The following is an 8,189-nucleotide window of genomic DNA, read 5'->3' on the forward strand; positions in this document are numbered from 1 at the left end:
TATTGAAAGTGTTAAATTTCTGTAACAGAAATATGTCAATGAAATTCCGCTCCTTTCCACTAGTGCACAATGCATCAGTTTTGTTGTTCGTGAAAATTCTCGCGTGAATGACATATTTCTGAAGCTGCAATGTATTGTCTAATCAACGTATTGTCTAATCAATGTCTTTTCCAAATTATTACGATATTCATAATTCCTTATTCATATTTTCGTATAAAGAATAATATTTGTCTGCGTACATATACTACGTTATATATTTTGCTTATATATTATTAAATTTAATTAGAAAATAAATAATACGCAGTATAAAGTAATAATAATAAGTATATAAATTATGTATATTATTAATCAAAGAATTATAGAGCGTATATTTTAAGAAAATATAGAGAAGCTCAATATATATAGTATACATACAAAAATTATAAAAAGTACGATTGAGAGAAAGAACGATAAACTAGCAATATGATTAAAAAAAACCAATTTATTTGCAATATTACGAATTAATATATTAATACGTGTTTTCATATATATATGTCTATCAAATTTTCAAGATGAAATACAGCCGTGAAATTGTTTTTACTTTTATATCCGCTTCGATTTTTCGCTTAACTGAAGATGTGATACTGCTCGAGCAACGTGGTAATAAACGGAAATCAGATCCGTGGAGACCGATTGAATAGATACTCAATACCAGAGGTAGCTTTGGATCTATGTCGTTCGAATTGGTTTCTCGACTTTTCAATACGCTCTCACCTATATAGGCATCCTTTTTAAGCTTCACACAAAAGCTCCGATTCTACGAAGGAAAAAGCTTTAAAGAGCGTTACTCATATATGTGTCATCTCTTAGATTGATAATATTAATACGATGGACGAAAGTGAATAAAAGCAATTAATAGTTAATAGGTCTGTTCATCATTGCTGCTTAAAATCTACAAAAATTTGTGCACTTAAAATAAGATATATTTTTGAGTGTAAAAAGTGCAAGTAATGCGAACAAACACATGTTACAAACAATATCATTATAAGAAACATGTATAAAATTATCTGAATAACAGAGAAAACCGCGAAATGCATAATCTTTATATAGAAAGTATCCGTGAAAGCCTCGAAAATATTATCTGAATGACAATTATTTCTTAAAATAAAGACTCAAAATAAATACTCAAAATAAAATTCAGTAATCATTTGTCATCAGTGCAAGTTGTCGGATTTGGTCTCGGTATTATTCTAAACGTCTAGACAGCATCGAAACTGCATAACATCCTATCCCGCATATAATCTTGATCTTGTATTGTTTGACTACGACTTGGTTCGCTCAATAAAACATTTCTTGCGAGGACGACGGTTCGAAATTGTTGAGCAAGTTGAGGCCGCTCGTCGTGAGTTCTTCGCATCTAAGAAACCTAAATAGTCGAGATGAAATTTGAAGTTAACAGACTAGTGGCGAACGATTATTGATCATAATGGGATTCATTTTTTGAAAAATAATTATTGTTGTCTATAAATAAATTTATATGCAAAAATCGTTTTTATATATTAAAATCAACAGTTTAGTTTAGAACTTTATTAACAATCCAAGTAGTATACACAATTATTAATAATAATTTGGAGTTTAAAACTAGGAATATTATATGTAATAATATTTAAAAATATAATAATATATAGTATATACATTTAATATAAGAAATCCTGAATTTTAGATAAAACTATGTTCTTAACGTGAAATAACCTCATAAAATTAAATACGCAAAAAAAAGTACTGGCAAACATTTATATTGAATCTGTTGTATAAAACCGACATCATCACTGAGCTCTGCTATCAACTTATAAAGTGTAAAGCTCACACATAGGAATGAATCGTATAAGCACGGAATATCACAAAAGCGTCGGGATTTTCTTGCTTCTTAAAATTAAACGCTAGGAAACAGCGGAGATATAATTTAACGACGCTTCTTTTTCCTTCAATCCTCGAGCGGAAGGTATTTACTATATCTCAAACACGAGAATGTACAAAAAAATATACTTTTTGTTCTCTTTAAAACAAGTATGCCGAGAATGAATAATGTTTCAAATAATATTGCTCGTCGCTACGGAAATTATACAAGAAATTCTACAAAAATTTGAGTACAATAATTTGAGTTATTCTTTTACTTTAATTCTCTTTTTAACGAAATCTTTAAACATCGAAAAAGAAATATTTTTTTAAAATAAAAATAAAAAAAAAAAGAATTTCGTACAACAAAAAAGAGATCATAATGTTCATTTTATCTCATTTAAATCAAAGAATTAATGATGTAGACTAATTGTAAGTAAAAACAAAAAAATAATAAATGTAACCCATTTTGAATTCAGTTTAAATATCATTCTAAAATCTCTTATAATATATCTACTTGATTATTATACTTATTTAAAACTAAACTTCATAAAAATGACAGACTTTATTAAATTCAGACTTAAAGATTCATCATTCGATTCATATAAAAAAAGAAGAATGCGAATTGGAGAACGTAGATTAACTTGGCCGCGTTACCATCACACATCGTGAAACAAATATGCACGGCCGAGAGATCACGAATGGGATTGCGGTCTTGCTTCATCATTAAATCCTATCGAACACCAGAGATTGTTCCGCAGCTGTTTGCGCGGCAACTGAACAAGCAGCCGAACGACCAGTCCTAGCCAACTAATTATCGCGTTCCTAGCAGGCCAGAAAACAGAACAATGGCATGTGTATTGCGGTGCATGCCCGTTCCCAGAATCACCATAAGAGCGGACGCATAGTGCGCAAGCGATTAATTAAGTTGCCGGATGAAGCGAGTCAACGAAGCCAGTATAAACCATTTATTTCCAAGAAGGTGCAGTAAACCGGGCTCAAAAGATCAAGAAGCATTATCCTACGTCTTGATAAATCTTGTTATCGACTTCGGCAGACTTACAACGTCACGAAATATTAAGTGTAACGATTGTATCGAACTTTAGCCGTATATCGGATTTTAGTATAATCTAATTGAGAAGAAACAAGATTATTTTAAGCTCACAAACATGTATACTGCATAAGGATGTGCAAACACTTTTAACGTAAAACTAAGCGATAATAAACTAAATAGAGTAAACTCGGGTATAACGTCTATAATTTTTTTTTAAATACTTTTATTATTTCTGTTACTTTTTAATAATGTGTTTGGTATATCACTTCATAAAATTGAAGCGTAAAAAATATTATCAAAATTAAAGAGAAAACTTAATAAAAATGTATCAAAATATTACAATGTATATACTAAAAAAAAATAAAGTTTAAAAAAGTTCCAGACTTATTAAACCACAATTAAAGTTGAATTGCAAAAACGATAAACGATTGTTACTTACATATTAAATGATAACAAATCAACGGCTACAACAATATAAAAAAATAATACGATTTAATACAAAGATCTAACCGTGCACTAGTAGAAAAAGCGCTTGCTCAACAAGCGTTTCCGCGACAGAAGCGCTTTTCATTGCAGATCGTTAATCGCGTCGTGCTCGTGGCAACTAGCGCGTAGCACGGGCCAAAGTGCACTTTCTTTAACACCGGAAACAGTGGCCGTCGCATATCGCTGACCGACGCTAAATGCACACGGACGATAACGTCGTAAAGCCAGGAGAGCTTTCGGTTCGACTGACAGCCCTTCGAGTGCACCGCCGCTCGGAAGCTCGGGGTTATTGACTTGCCACTCCACTTCAATACGGACTACCCGACACATCTACGTCACGCACACACTCGAATATGTTCGATGAGATGGTGAGAGAGAGAGAGAGAGAGAGAGAGAGAGAGAGAGAGCGCAAAGTAAAAAGAACAAAAAAGGAGAAGAAAAGCGAAAAGGCAGCTTTTAAGATAGCTTTCTTTGATTCTTGTCTATGTATATGTTGTGTACTTTACAGTCTGATCGTCAATATGATTGTATTCGATACTTATAATTGTACATACTTTAAATAGTCTAATATAATAATAAAAAATTAATAATCAAAAGAATATATAGTAATAAACAAAAATATATATAAGAAAAAAATGTGAAAATTTTGAAATGTAACGATATTAAATTTTCCGCATTAAAAGGAGATTATAATGCAATTGTATCCTGTTCGTGGACGTTAATAATTAATTTCTATTTTAATTCTGTCGAAGCTAATGCGTGAAAGAAGCCGATATTGCGTAATAAAATATTGAAATCCCGCATTACGCGTTGGACCAGTTTTACATATAAAACGTACGGAGAGATTAGCATAGTATTTAATTCGGCATTAATTACATTTGAAATTCAAACTTTGGAACGTTGTCGTCGAAAATTCGAAATGTCATGAGAGAGCTAGAGTGCCAAATCAGTGACCAACTTAATTACACGATTAACACGGCTGCTCTTTTGCACCACATAAATCACGAGACACACAGTGCTGGTCTTCAGCTACATTATCTACCCATACACAGGTATTGCCACACGATTGTAAACCAGTCTTTCAAGATAAATGGGCAATTACCTGGTGCATAATGCGTATGCAATTTACACCGATCAATCTGCTATTCGCAAGAACACTAGCACGAGATAAATGGACAACAGTACATTTACATATAGAGCTTCAAAGCCTCGTAAATCTTATTGTCAAAGTCAGTAAAAAGATTCGTATATCATGTCGCATATCATGCTGCGAAAAAATCAGAAGAAAAAATGCCATTTCATTAATTATTATTTACACATATATTTTTAATAAAATGTAATAACTATAACGTTATAATTGAAATAACGCTGCAGCAGAGTTTTATTAATTATAAAATTCAACGAGTTGCAGATAACGTGAGCTATAGCGATTTTAATAAAATTTTCGTAATTGGGCCACCACTCTTTCGAAACGATGTATCATTGCGGACGGAGCAAAAACTAGTGTTTTGTTAGAAATATATCAGAAAGCAACGTAAATGCTACATCATGATGCGACGACAGCTCGGGGATGCTCCCATTGACTGTTCCATTAATTACGAGGCAACCTTCAGCTACTCAATGGGTAGTTAGTGGCCAATACTCGGCTCGCGTCAATAATCACTGAGCAGTGTAGTAGTATGGCGCTCGGCTTTGATGCGCTAATTTACTCCACCTGCGTTAAAGCCCAGTCCCACTGTCCCCTTGTACTATTGGTCTGGAACAATGATTGTCTAAGTGTGCGTACGAGTCGCATATCGCGCACTGACTCCATGGACTCCCACATACGAGAGAGCATATTAACGTTGCACTTGAGTATAAAGGCGTTGAGCCTGTATGGAGAATTACGAGAGTACGTAACTCGACACAGCGAATTATACGCGAATAGCATTTGCATCAAATTTTGCAAATCCTTGCAAGCCGCTAAATTCACTTTATTAAATCATGAACTTGAAACATTATATAAATGGGGCAATTCTTGACTATTATTAAAATACTGCATTTGCAATGTATTACGCAGCTTAACTTTATATAATAGCAGCCTTATAACGAATATAATTACAAATCTTATACAATTAATTGCAAAATTATTAATTACAAATTACACATACACACACACACACACACGCACGCACGCACGCACGCACGCACGCACACGTGAATGTTATACTATACATGCAAGGAAAATATATATAGAATAAAAAAGTTATTTACGTACAAAATTACAGTATAATCACGAATAATTACATATTAATAAACAAATTGCATTTATGAGAACAAATAAATTACTGATATAATAATATAAAAAATATATTGTTTGTTTACTTCACATATTACAGAATGATGTAAATTCAAAATCCGTTGAGATAGCAACAATTAGACACGTAACAATCAGGGCGACATATCTGTTGCGATTCCACTTCATCACACGTGAAGTGGAAGCACAACAGAATCATAAAACAGCTTCCGACTGACGCATTTTCCGAATGCATTGCCGTTGATTACTTCTAATCAATCATAAATAACATGTAATAAATCACAAACAGTGATGATGAACTTAATGAGAGTACTTTAACAGCACGCAGCGTCAGTAAACTCAATTATTTTCATGCGCGCGCTACAGCGCATTACTGATTTTATTTAACAGCTTTGAGTACCTTCACGTCCGACAATTACATTTAAATTACCGAAAATTAATTAATCGTTCCAGCCTGCTGACAAAGTCACGAATAAATCGCGTCAACATATACGTTCGCGACCAATTGTCGAGTGACAAAAAGACCACGTTCTCGTACATACGTACGACGTACATACAAAGCGTGCAATCACTGTATCGACACGTTTTTTTTTTTTCAGTTAGAAAGAGACAATCCTTCCCACATTTGAAACTTACACGCGAAGCTGCACGCAGTCGGCACGTTTCACACGCTCACGACTTGCTATTATAACTCCTGTACCATCATGAGCGCCTCGTATAAATATTCTTCGTCCTATTCACGACGCGCGGGTTTGCACTCCGACAGTACAACATTTCCGCTCTTTTGAGCGATGACAACGATAGAAACAATGAGCAACGCCGGTCCCTTTGATAAACTCTTCCTTTCGCTGTCGCCGCATGGCAGCAAAATACATGACAAAAATAGGGAAAAAAAGAGATGAATGAGTCAACTGTGCACTTTCGAACACTATCACGCGCGCGAAAAAATAATGAATGTGATAATTGTCCTCGTGAAAACGAATAATTAATTCTCACGGAAGCATAAATATAAATTTAACTAAAATATTCAAATCGTCCCCGATGGTTTACTTTTGCATTTATGTATTTTTTGCAGAAATATGCAACAAATTTGTTTAAATCGAGACATTAAAATAGTATTATTATTATTATTATTATTAGGCGTTAGGAACTCGAAAGCTCATTGCCGCAAATACCAAATCCCGCCACTGTTCCCGTCCCTGAGCCAGATCCCTCCATTTGTGACCCTTTTAAAATTAACTCTTGTCTCTTTTTAAAATATCTTTTTTAAAATATCTTTTTAAAATATCTTTTTTAAATTAACTCTTATCTCTTTTTAAAATAGTATTACTTCCTTTAAATAAAATAAGTTAAAATGTAGCAATTTTTATATAATAAGTAACATAATATTGATAATAAATTAATAAAATTGCATGCATGAGTCTATAAAGTAATTTTTCTAATAGTACAATGACATAAACTTTATATGTGCCATGCACGTATATAGAACGGCAAGAATTTCAAATAAACTTTACCGTTTCATCGACATTTAAGGACATAATTTTTTGAAGAAAGAATCGTAAAACATTGTGACAAGGATCTCAATTTCCTCGAATCGCTTCGAGGTCGAACATGCTCGAGGCAGCAACGGTATCGATATGTACATGAATCAAAAAGCGCCGCGACGTCGAGCGCAATCGAAAGACGATACGAGAGAGCGGAATGCCACGAATTTCGTTGACGTAGCTCTATATGTACACCGATGGAGTTCCGCCATTGGCCGGCAGCAGTAGAGAGACACGCGTATAGTCAGCCAAAAGGGGAGTAGTTCGATATTGGTCAGACAGTGGAATGCCCTCTGTTCGCGCCAGACAACAAGATTTCTCTGTACCTTATACCGATCTTGTCAGCTTTATAGAGTGGTAGCTCGCAGAAAAAAACGAAAGATAAAAGGTAAAAAGGGAAAAAAAAGACAACTTGAAAGAAAGGGACAGAAAAACGGCGCGAAGCTACGAAGGTAGGGGGAAACGATGGAGGGTTAAATGAAAAATCGAAAAGATCGAGTGATAACGATTGCAAGTGCCGGTAAGCTGCTAAATGTGGATGTCAGATCTTTCCACAACACGCGCAAACAGGAAAGGATGGCAGCAAATTGGATTTCCTTTAAGAGAAAAAAAAGGAAAAATACGAAAGAAGCAACGAAGAAAATAAAAAATGGAAGATGTAGAAAAATCTATATTTATTATTCTGGTGTGCGGACAAATTCAACTTTGATGCCAAAATAGATAAATACATAAACAAAAGTTTTTTACGCAAAATATATATACTCATATATATACATATATACATAATATACGTGTTGTATGTAAAAACTTTTGTGTGTACGTATAACTTATCTATTTTGACATCAAAGTTGAATTTGCTCGCATATCAGAATATAAATATAGATTATATGTGTGTGTGTGTGTGTGTGTGTGTGTGTGTGTGTGTGTGTGTGTG

The 8,189-nt window shown here is 33.8% G+C and overlaps 1 protein-coding gene and 1 long non-coding RNA gene across 3 annotated transcripts in view; one reads left to right on the plus strand and one right to left on the minus strand.

Annotated features, from left to right (window-relative positions):
- Positions 1–7,085, plus strand: part of LOC108753717 — a 10,726-nt gene extending 3,641 nt beyond the window's left edge. Inside the window, exons 2-3 of the long non-coding RNA XR_001939660.1 lie at positions 220–229; positions 7,072–7,085. This is a non-coding gene — a long non-coding RNA (uncharacterized LOC108753717). The remainder of the gene's footprint in view (positions 1–219; positions 230–7,071) is intronic.
- Positions 1–8,189, minus strand: part of LOC108753716 (hemicentin-2) — a 362,006-nt gene that overhangs the window by 134,811 nt on the left and 219,006 nt on the right. The window lies entirely within an intron of this gene.

The sequence above is a fragment of the Trachymyrmex septentrionalis genome, unplaced genomic scaffold (genome assembly GCF_001594115.1).
Source record: "Trachymyrmex septentrionalis isolate Tsep2-gDNA-1 unplaced genomic scaffold, Tsep1.0 scaffold70, whole genome shotgun sequence".
Lineage (NCBI taxonomy): Eukaryota > Metazoa > Arthropoda > Insecta > Hymenoptera > Formicidae > Trachymyrmex > Trachymyrmex septentrionalis.